The sequence below is a fragment of the Hypanus sabinus genome, unplaced genomic scaffold (assembly GCF_030144855.1).
Source record: "Hypanus sabinus isolate sHypSab1 unplaced genomic scaffold, sHypSab1.hap1 scaffold_189, whole genome shotgun sequence".
NCBI classification, from domain to species: Eukaryota; Metazoa; Chordata; class Chondrichthyes; order Myliobatiformes; family Dasyatidae; genus Hypanus; species Hypanus sabinus.
In genome coordinates this window covers 642,977-653,687 of record NW_026779981.1, presented here as the reverse complement: position 1 = coordinate 653,687, position 10,711 = coordinate 642,977, and positions in this window count along the sequence as shown.

Below are 10,711 nucleotides of genomic sequence, written 5' to 3'. Positions count from 1 at the left end.
ACGTTTCGGAGATTCCTGATTCATTTCTGGATGCTCCATTAAAGGAAGTGTGAGTGTCTTTGGGGAGGATACAGTGGGGATTCACTGGGATGCTGCCCGGTATAGAGGGCAATAACTATAGGCAGTGGTCAGACCCCTTTCGCCAAGGCTGAAATGGCTAGCACAGAAGCGCATTGGTTTATGGTGCTTGGAAGTATTGCAGAGGAGCTGTAAGGGTCAGGTTTTTTTTTTACGTAGAGTGGTGAGTGTGTGGAATAGGCTGCCGGCGGCGGTGGTGGGGGCGGATACGATAGGGAGTTTTGAGAGACTCCAGGCTGGCTGCATGGAGCTTGTAAAAATAGAGGTCTATGGGTAAACCCTAGGTCTTTCTAAGTTAGGGACATGTTCGGCACAGATTTGTGGGTGCAATTTATTGTGCTGCAGATTTTTCTATGTTTCTATGTTGGCTATGTTATAGCTACCAGTATATAGGAACGAAGAGGGACTCGTTTCGGCAGGTGTGGCCAAAATTAATAAGAACTTTCAGTTTAACATTAGGGTTGGAATGAGAACTTCAGACATGTGTATCACTAGATTCTCTTCCACTGAAGGTGCGAACTCTACAGACGGAAAGGTTTCATTTCATTTCAATTGAAGTTTCATTGTAATTTCAACACAGAGAACTGCCCATGAATACAGCCAGGACCTGTCTGCTAATTGCAGTACCAACAGTCCCACATGGCACAAAGCACACACAATATGTATGAAATGGAAAGATAGCAAGCATATGTAGGATATCAATAAAACACATTCACGTATTTTGTGCACGCGCGCGCTCGCACACACAGACACACACACACACACTCTCTCACACACACACATACACACACACACTCACGCACACACACACCCACACACACACACACACACACACACACACTCACGCACACACACATACACACACAAACACACACATACACACACACACTCTCTCTCACACACACATACACACACACACACTCACGCACACACACACACATACTCACACACACACATACACACACACTCACGCAAACACACACTCACGCACACACACACACACACAGATACACACACACACTCACACATACACACACACACACTCACGCAAACACACACTCACACACACACACACTCTCACGCAAACACACACTCACGCGCACGCACACACACACACACACACACACACACACACACACACACACACACACACACACACACACACACACACACACACACACACATTTATGCATCTTGGAGCTCCTGGGCACATCGAATACACGGTAATTTACATTGTTCAGAAAGAGATTGTCTTCTGCCGAGCGAACACTGGGCGGCAGCACAGACTCCTGTCTGGAGACAGCGCCTCGCCGCCTCCATCTTGCGCAGCTCCTTCATTTAGTCTCCCATGAGCAACCCTCTCACTTCACACCCGAACTTTATTGGAACTAATATACCACCGTTAAGGTTTGCCATTAAAATGGGAGCGTGGTGAAACATAATAAAGTTACAGTGACATGTAAACAAGAACGCCATTGCAGATAGCTGAGTGGTTGTTGGGACAGATGTTGTTAAGCCCTCCGACAAAGAAAAGAAGCAAAGCGTTAGGCTTGCTGAGACTAATTTTCTGAGCTGCATACGTTTCGATGCAGGACGTACTGTACTAAAGGCCGATGAGCTCAGGGCAGGGGTCAACGGCTGGAATTATGATACTGTGCACATTAGTGAGACGCCGTTGCAGGGCGGGCAGGAGCGTCAGCTCAACATTCCCGGTTTCGGTTGTATTAGTCGTGAAGAAGCGGGAGTATTGCAAGTTGACGCGAGGTTTTATTGGTCTCAAGAGATTCATTGACAAACTCGGGGGGGGGGGGTGGTGGGGAGGGTTATGTGCCTTATTGACAGGGACGTAAATGTACAGAGAATACAGGGAGATGGTTGTTGTTCAGTCAGACGTGATTTAGCTCAATCGGCATATCACATCATTGTGGGCCGAAGGGTCCGTTCTGTTCAGTGATTTACGTTCACTGGTCTGCAAGAGGGGCAAAAAGACAGATTTAAACTCATCGAGTGGGCAGATAAGGGGATGGGTTAGATCAAGGACTTTGATGATAGATTGAGAAACACAGAGAACAACCACATCACAGACAGCATAGGCAGTGAGCGAGTCAGACAGCTGTCACTGTGGCACCTACACACCCCTCACCATGACATGGTCAGATCCCCGACCGGACACTAAGTGACCATATACCGTGACACCCACACGCATCCTGCTGTGACACTCTGCGGAACAGCATTGGAACTGGAACTGGATGAACTCGGGATCATTCGGGAAGCTGCCGGTGTGATAGGGAGGGCATACAGAAAGGCATTTACACCCCCCCGTGTAGGGTAAAGGAAACTGGGTGACGCACAGGGACGGGTTAAACAGACAGAACCAGTGCAGAGACCCCTTGAGTCCAAACTGCTGAATATTAGGTAGATCAGTTTGAACGCTTCTGGATGGATGCAAATGACCAAGCAGGGGAAAGCCTCACCGGTCAGATCTCCAGCACTGACTTTGGTTCTGTGGCTCAGCAGGCGGGCAGTTGAAATCTGACGAGCTGTATCGTTGAAATTGTCTTTGTTAGGGGAACTGAAAAGCGGTACTGTGGACGATACCGAGATTCCTCGATGGTATGCGGTCGTTACCGTCACAACTTCTATATAGGTAGAAAAAAGGGAGCCGGTGTGCAGGTGTGGACAAAATTAGAAAAAAAATATACATTCAGTTTAAAGTGTGGCTAAAGAGTTATGGTTGGAGCGTACATAATATGTATAACATATCAAGTTAGCAAGCATATGCAGGATATCAGTCAATACATTCACGCATTATGTACACACACACGCTGACACACACACACACACACACACACACAAACAACACACACACACACACACACACACACACACAAATATTTATGCTGCCTGAGGCCCCCTGGGCATTTTGAATGCCACGGTAATCTACAATTGTTCAGAGCAGAGTGTGTCTTCTGCCGAGCGAACACTGGGGGGCAGCACAGACTCCTGCCTGGAGGCCGCGCCACGCCGCCTTCTCCTTGCTCAGCTCCTTCATTTCCTCTCCCATGAGCAACCGTCTGAATTTGCACCTGGACTGGAATCGACCTAACATCCCAGCGGTAGGGTTTGCAATTAAAAGGGGATAGTTGCATTATACACTAGAGTTGCAGGGACATGTAAACAAGAACGCCATTACAGATAGTTGAGTGGTTGTTGGGACAGATGTTGCTAAGATTTCTGAAAAAGCCAAGAAGCAAAAGATTGATCCTGCTGAGACTCATGTTCTGAGCTGCGTACGTTTCAATGCAGGAAGTATTGTTTGAAGAGCAGATGCGCTCAGGTCGTGGGTCAACGCGTCTAAGCCTAACACGACAGATATTAGTGAGACCAGATTGCAAGTGGGACAGTACCGTTTGCATAAGCTATGAACCAGACACACAATCCTCACTGTGACACGAAGATGTTCTTCAATGGAACACTGAAAGTGTTTCTGTGTCACTGCCACAACCCACATCTGACATGAACACACCCCTCATCGGGACACTGACACACTGACAGGCTCTGCACCACAGCAGTAACTCACCACTCAACGATACCAACACAGAGTCAGGCCCTTCACAGTAACTCGAATACGGTCCTCCCCGTATGCATAACACCCTCCCTCTCCAAAACCACACCCCAACTCCGTCGCCCTCCTCCTATACGACTCCAAGTCACCGGCACACAGATTGCATCACGCCACTCCCGTCTCCGTCACCCATCCCTCGCCTACAAGCAACCCCGTTTCGTGACCCACGTCCTCTCCTGCACGACACACACGAAGTGTTGGTGGAACACAACAGGCCAGGCAGCGTCTGTAAGGAGAAGGACTGTCAACGTTTCGGGCCGAGAACCTTCGTCAGGATTAACTGAAAGGAAAGATAGGAAGAGATTTGCAGGTAGTGGGGTGGATGGAGAAATGCGAAATGATAGGAGAAGACCAGAGGGGGTGGGAAGTAGCTGAGAGCTGGAAAGGTGATTGGCAAAAGTGATACAGAGCTGGAGAAGGGAAAGGATCATGGGACGGGAAGCCTAGGGAGAAAGAAAGAGGGAGGGGAGCATCAGAGGAAGATGGAGAACAGGCAACGTTTTGGGCAGAGAGAGAGAAAAAAAAAGAAACAACTAAATATGTCAGGGATGGGGTAAGAATGGGAGGACGGGGTATTAACGGAAGTTAGAGAATTCAATGTACATGCCATCAGTTTGGAGGCTACCCAGCCGGTGTGTACCGGCTTCCAAAGTGATGGCATGAACATTGACTTCTCTAACTTCCGCTAATGCCCCTCCCCTTCTTACCCCATCCCCGATACATTTAGTTTGTTTTCTGTCTCTCTGTATTTCACCTCAGCCCGTTCCACCGGATATTGATCGCCAGGATCTGAATCTCTCCACAACTCTGCATGCATAGGCCGGTCACGTGATTCCGCACCACTGGCATTAGTCTTTGCATTCTCACCACCCTTTCCCTGGCCTCCTCTCTCCTCCCCTTCCTTCCTCTAACGGCAGCATACAGTCCGCTCTCTGAGAGACATACACGATTCAAGACTACTGGAAAGCCGAAAGGCTGGTTATTGGTGAGTGGGGAGAACGGAGGAGGGAGTGGGTTACGTACTTTTGCTGACTCCGGTAGGGTGTGCTGCGATGGTGCGGGAGGTACCTCACATGTCCGACCCCAGGAGTGTGATGGGATAATATTTATGGAGCTTCGCTGCTTATCAGACCCAGGAACTGTGCGTTTGGACGGTGTGGACGGAGCCTCACTCTGTGTGTGACCCTGTAGTGCGTGTTGAAACAATATGGAGGGAGTTGCACTCTGTGTATGAACCCCGGGGAGAGTGATGGATCTTTGCGGAGGGAGCGTTACTCAGTGTATGTTTCCAGGAGTGTGCGATGGGATTGTATGGAGGGACTCCCGCTCTGTCTGTGACTCCTGGCCAAGGGTCAGTGGATTTCGGCGTTAAAAAAAGACTCCAAACAAAGACAAGGAGCAGGAAAATGGTGCCTAACACGTTCTGCTCCAACGCCTGAATGTGAACACCCTTTCTGTGGCCCCACTCTCCTCCCCTTCCTTCCTCTTTTCACAGCACACCATTCCTTTTCTATTATTCTTTTTTATAATATGTTTTACTAAAGAAAAAGCACAATATAGAATACATAATGGATTACAATTACTTTCATTTTGCTTTTATATCTTAACCCTAAACAAACCTCCTCTCACCCGCCTCCCTGAACATACAATGGCAGCTAATGCATTTACAGCACAACACTTCACAAATACGAGTACGGACATTTCACAGCCACACCCCCACACTACTTCAAGCCGAAGTCCCACACACATCTACAACATCTCAGACGACGATCCAGATGACTCTTTTACTGCAATTCAACAAACACCCTGTCAGTCAATCCATATGCGTTTTAAAAGGGAAACAATTACCCGTACAATGAAATGCCCTCAAGTAGTAGGTAATACCTTATGACTCTCAAAATATGACAAGAAGGGCCCCCATTTCGAATAAAACTTTCTCACAGACTCCCTCAGAGTGAATATAATCTTTTCTAATTTCAGAATAAAACATTACGCCCTCTAACCAAGCAGCAGCAGATGGGGGAGTGGCAGATTTCCAGACCAGCAAGATTCTCCTACGGGCTGAAAGCAATGTAAGGGGAATGATATCCGACTGGTTTGCATTTAAACCCAAAACATCACCTGCAACATCAAATACAGCTATAAGCGGGTAAGGTCTGAGTGTCACCCCCAAACCCTCACTGATAATTTTAAAAATCAGTGCCCATTTACCATCAAGCCGTTCCCAAGACCGAGATGCATGAACTAAACCAGCCGGAGAGAACACAGAATATTACAGCACATTACAGGGTCTTAGGCCCAGAATATTGTGCCGACCCTCACGCCCACCCTCCCATATATCCCTACACATTAAATTCTTCCATGTTCCTGTCTAGTATCTGCCTCTACAATTGACTCAGGCAGTGCATTCAAAGCATCAACCACTCTCTGTGTGAAAAAAAACCTTCCTCTCATATCTACCTTGAACTTCCCATCCCTTACCTTAAAACCATGTCCTCTTGTGCTGAGCAGAGTTGTCCTGGGGGAAGTGGCGTTGACTGTCCACTCTGTCTATTCCTCTAAATATCTTGTATACCGCTAACATGTCTCCTCTCATCCTCCTTCTCTCCAAAGAGTAAAGCCTTAGCTCCCTTAATCGCTGATCATAATCCATACACTCTAAAGCAGGCAGCATCCTGGTAAATCTCCTCTGTACCCTTCCCAATCCTTCCACATCCTTTCTATAGACAGGCGACCAGAACTGGACACACCTACTCCAAGTGTGGCCTAACCAGAGTTTTATATAGCTGCATCATTACATCTTGTCTCTTAAACTCTGCCCCTCGAATTATGAAAGCTAACACTCCATAAGCTTTCTTAACCACCCTATCTACCTGTGAGGCAACTTTCAGGGATATGTGGTCATGTACACACTGATCCCTCTGCTCATTCACACTGCCAAGTATCCTGCCATTTACTTTGTACCCTTGCCTTGGAGATTGTCCTTCCAATGTGTACCACCTCACACCTGTTACAGCCAGCGTCTGTCCCAGGGTATTTGTCAGTACGCCTGGCTTTACTTAAATGTACCGTGTAAAACTTTAAATTGTATGAGTCCGAGTCTAGCACATGATGACAAGGAATGAACCCTATTCTGTGTTTTTGGCCAATATTGCTCAGCCAGATCCACACCAAGGTCATCCTCCCAGCTAGTCGTAGTTTTGTGCAGATCTTGAACTTCCAAAGACATCAGCCCTTTAGTATTAAAGCTAAGAGTGAGTTTGTCCCACAAAATAGCAGGTGGTAGATCAGGAAAAGAGGGAGATTTTTCCTTGACAAAGTGAAGAATCTGCAGGTTTTGAGAACAATGTTTATGTGGAAGGCCATATTTACTGCACAGGTGATCAAAACTATTAAATATATTATCAGTGCACAAATCCTTAATGCGCATAAGACCGCTCAAACCCCATTGTCTAAAAACTGAACCGAGTGTGGAGGGAAGAAAAAGATGGTTTCTATGAACGGTACCCAAAACTGCAGCTGATGTGAACGCATAGTAGCAGCGAAATTGATTAAGAATTTTGAGGGTGGAGAGCACGACAGGGTCAGATGTGAATTGAGAGGATTTCAATAGCAATGTTCTATGACCCCTCTCCTCACACCTTGAAATAATGTAGTTTCCTTAAGTGCAACAGAAGGAGGCTCAACTACAACAGCAAAAAATGATTCTATGATTCTTAATTGGGTGAGTGAGCAGTTCGACGTCCTGGTCCATATATGTTTCAATAAAATCGATATGTATGTGAAGGTGGTTCTGCAGTGTGAGGTCAGGGAGTTAGCTCTTAAATAAAAGGACCCGTCCCAGTGTGTCCAGACATAGGAAGACCATACCTTTTTGCAGGTGGCTCAAGCTACGGTGCAGTAGGGAGGGCTTCAAAATTAATTGCGTTTATTCCAAGGAACGTGGGATGTCTACAGAAGAGATGGAAGATGGTTTACACATAAACTGGAGGGGAACAGATATCGTAGCGGGAAGGTCTGTCAGGAATGTGCATGAGAGTCTTTGGCAGAGTGTTTGAAATCGATTTGAGGAGGATGGGATTCAGAGAGCAGAAAGCGGAGTCGATCTGTTGACAGATATTGTTAAGACCTCAGAAAAAGTCAGGAATCAAAAAGTTGTGCATCATGCGACTGGTGCCCTGAGCTCCGTATATTTCAATGCAGGAAGCTTCTTAGAAATGCAGTTGAGCTGAAGGCATAAATCGACACAGTGAATACGATATTGTAGCCATTATTGAGAATTGGGTGTAGGAGGAATAAGCAGAACAGCACGATATTCCGGGTTTCCCTAATTTTAGACGAGAGTAAACGGAAGGAATAGCAGGAGGAGGGGTGACATTACAGGGCCGAGAAAATGTCCCCACAGAGCACAGTCAGAACAGACAACTTGCCCAATTGAGGCTTTATGGGTGGAAACAGAGAAACATAGAAAAGCTGCAACACCGCACAGGCCCTTCGGCCCACAAGTAGTGCAGAACATGACGCTACCTGAGAGAATACTAGACCTACACATAGCCCTCTATTTTGCTAAGCTCCATGTACCTATCCAAAATTATCTTAAAATACCCTTTTGTATACGCCTCCACCACCGTTACCGGCAGCCCATTCCGCGCACTCACCACTCTCTGAGTGAAACACTTACCCCTGACATCTCCTCCGTACCTACTCCGCAGCACCTTAAACCTGTGTCCTCTTGTGGCAACCATTTCAGCCCTGGGAAAAAGCCCTTGACCATCCACAAGTTCAATGCCTCTCATCATCTTATACTCCCCTATCAAGTCACCTTTTATCCCCCTTCGCTCCAAAGAAAAAAGTCTGATTTATCTCAACCTGTTTTCAAAAAGCATACTCCCCGATCCAGGCAATTTCCTCGTGAATCTCCTCGGTACTATTTCAATTTTTTTTTTGATTTTTTTTTGTTGAAATTCACCATCAACCATACATTTCCATAAGTTGTATCTCAGATATTGTACATAGAAACTATATAGTCATATATGCCACAAATCTCTACATGATATTTATCTAAGGTACACACTTATAGAACAGAGAGGCAAGAAAGAACAAGCGGAAGGAGAAAACGATCTCCAAGTAGGGAGTGATCTTCTTCTTTACAACTTATTCATTGTTTTGTGAGAATACAATCAGGCCTATGAAGTGATATGTTTTTAAAATATTTTGCCCAGTATGAATCAAATTGTTCCAATTTATGAGTAACAAATGCTGTTTTCATCTCCATTCTGTAAATGTCCATGATACAGTCCATCCATTCGTTTAAGGCTAGACTCTCCTCTGACAAGCATTTCCTAGTAAGGATTTTTTTTTAACCAGCCACCAGCTGTATGTTCATTAAATATTTCTCTCTTTTCAGCCATTCTTGAGGTACGCACTGGTGAGGCGACCAGCACTGAGCACCATTCTCCAAGTGGAGTCTGACCAGGGTCCGAAGTAGCTGCAACATTACCTCTCGGCTACTAAATTCAATTTCGCGGTTTATGAAGGCCACTACGCCGTATGTCCTGTTAACTACAGAGTCAATCTGTGCAGTTGCTCTGAGCGTCCTATACACTCGGCCCACAAGATCCCTCTGATCCTCAACACCGCCAAGTCTTACTACTAATATTATATTCTGCCATAACATTTGACCTACCAAAACGAACCACTTCACTTTAATCTGGGTTGAACTCCACCTGCTATTTCTCAGCCCGGTTTTACATTCTATCAATCTCCCACTGAATCTTATAACTGCCCACCACTCTATTCACAACACTTCCAACCTTTGTGTCATCAGCAATCTTTATAACCCATCCCTTCACTTCCTCACCCAGGTCATTTATAAAAAAAGCAGGAAGAGTGAAGATCCCAGAACAGATCCCTGAGGCACACCGCTGATCTCCGACCTCCATGCAGAATATGACCCGTCTACAGCCACGATGGAAAACCACTTCTAAGAGCAAGCCAGTTCCGGATCCACAAAGTAAGTTCCCTTGGATCCCATGCCTCCTTACTTTGTCAATAAGCGTTGCATGGGGTACTTAATCAAATGCCTTGGTGAAATCCGAATAACCTGCTCCGAGTGCTCTTCCTTCATGAATGGAAGTGAGCAAATGAGGAATAAGAAATGTATTGCGATGATATTGGAGTTAAATTGTTGACCAGCGAATACTCTGCTCGATTCGGAGGAACAGATCGGTAGAGAGATTGCAGACTGTTTGAATCACAGAACCATAGAACATTACAGCAGAGAAACAGGCATTTAGGCACTTCCTGGCTGTGCTGAAACATTTTTCTGCTTCGTCCCACTGACCTGCACCTGGTCCATATCCCTCCATAAACCTCTCATCCATGTACCTGTACAAGTTTTTCTTCATTTTTAAAAATGAGCCCACATTTACCACTTCATCTGGCAACTCATTCCACAATTCCACCACTCTCTCTGTGAAGACCCCCACCCCCCAATTTTGCCGTTAAACATTTCCCTTTTACGCATGTCCTCTGGCTTTTTTCTCTCACCTAGCCTAAGTGGAAAAAGCCTGCTTGCATTCATTATATCTGTACGCATCATAATTTTATATACCTTTATCAAATCACCCCTCATTCTTCTACGCTCCAGGGAATAAAGTCCTAACCTATTCAACCTTTCTCTGTAATTCAGTTTCTCAAGTCCTGGCAACATCCTTGTAATCCTTCTCTGCACTCTTTCAACCTTATTAATAACCTTCCTGTAATTCGGTGACGAACACTGCACACAATACTCCAAATTCGGCCTCACCAATGCGTTATGTAAACTCCTCATAGCATTCCAACTCTTATACTCAGTTCTTTGATTTATAAAGGCCTATATACCAAAAGCTCTCTTTACGACCCTGTCTACCTGTGAAAGTCACTTTTACGGTGTTTTGTATACTGTGTTCCCGAATCCCTCTGTTGTACTGCACTCCTCATTGCCCTACCATTTACATTGTATGTTCT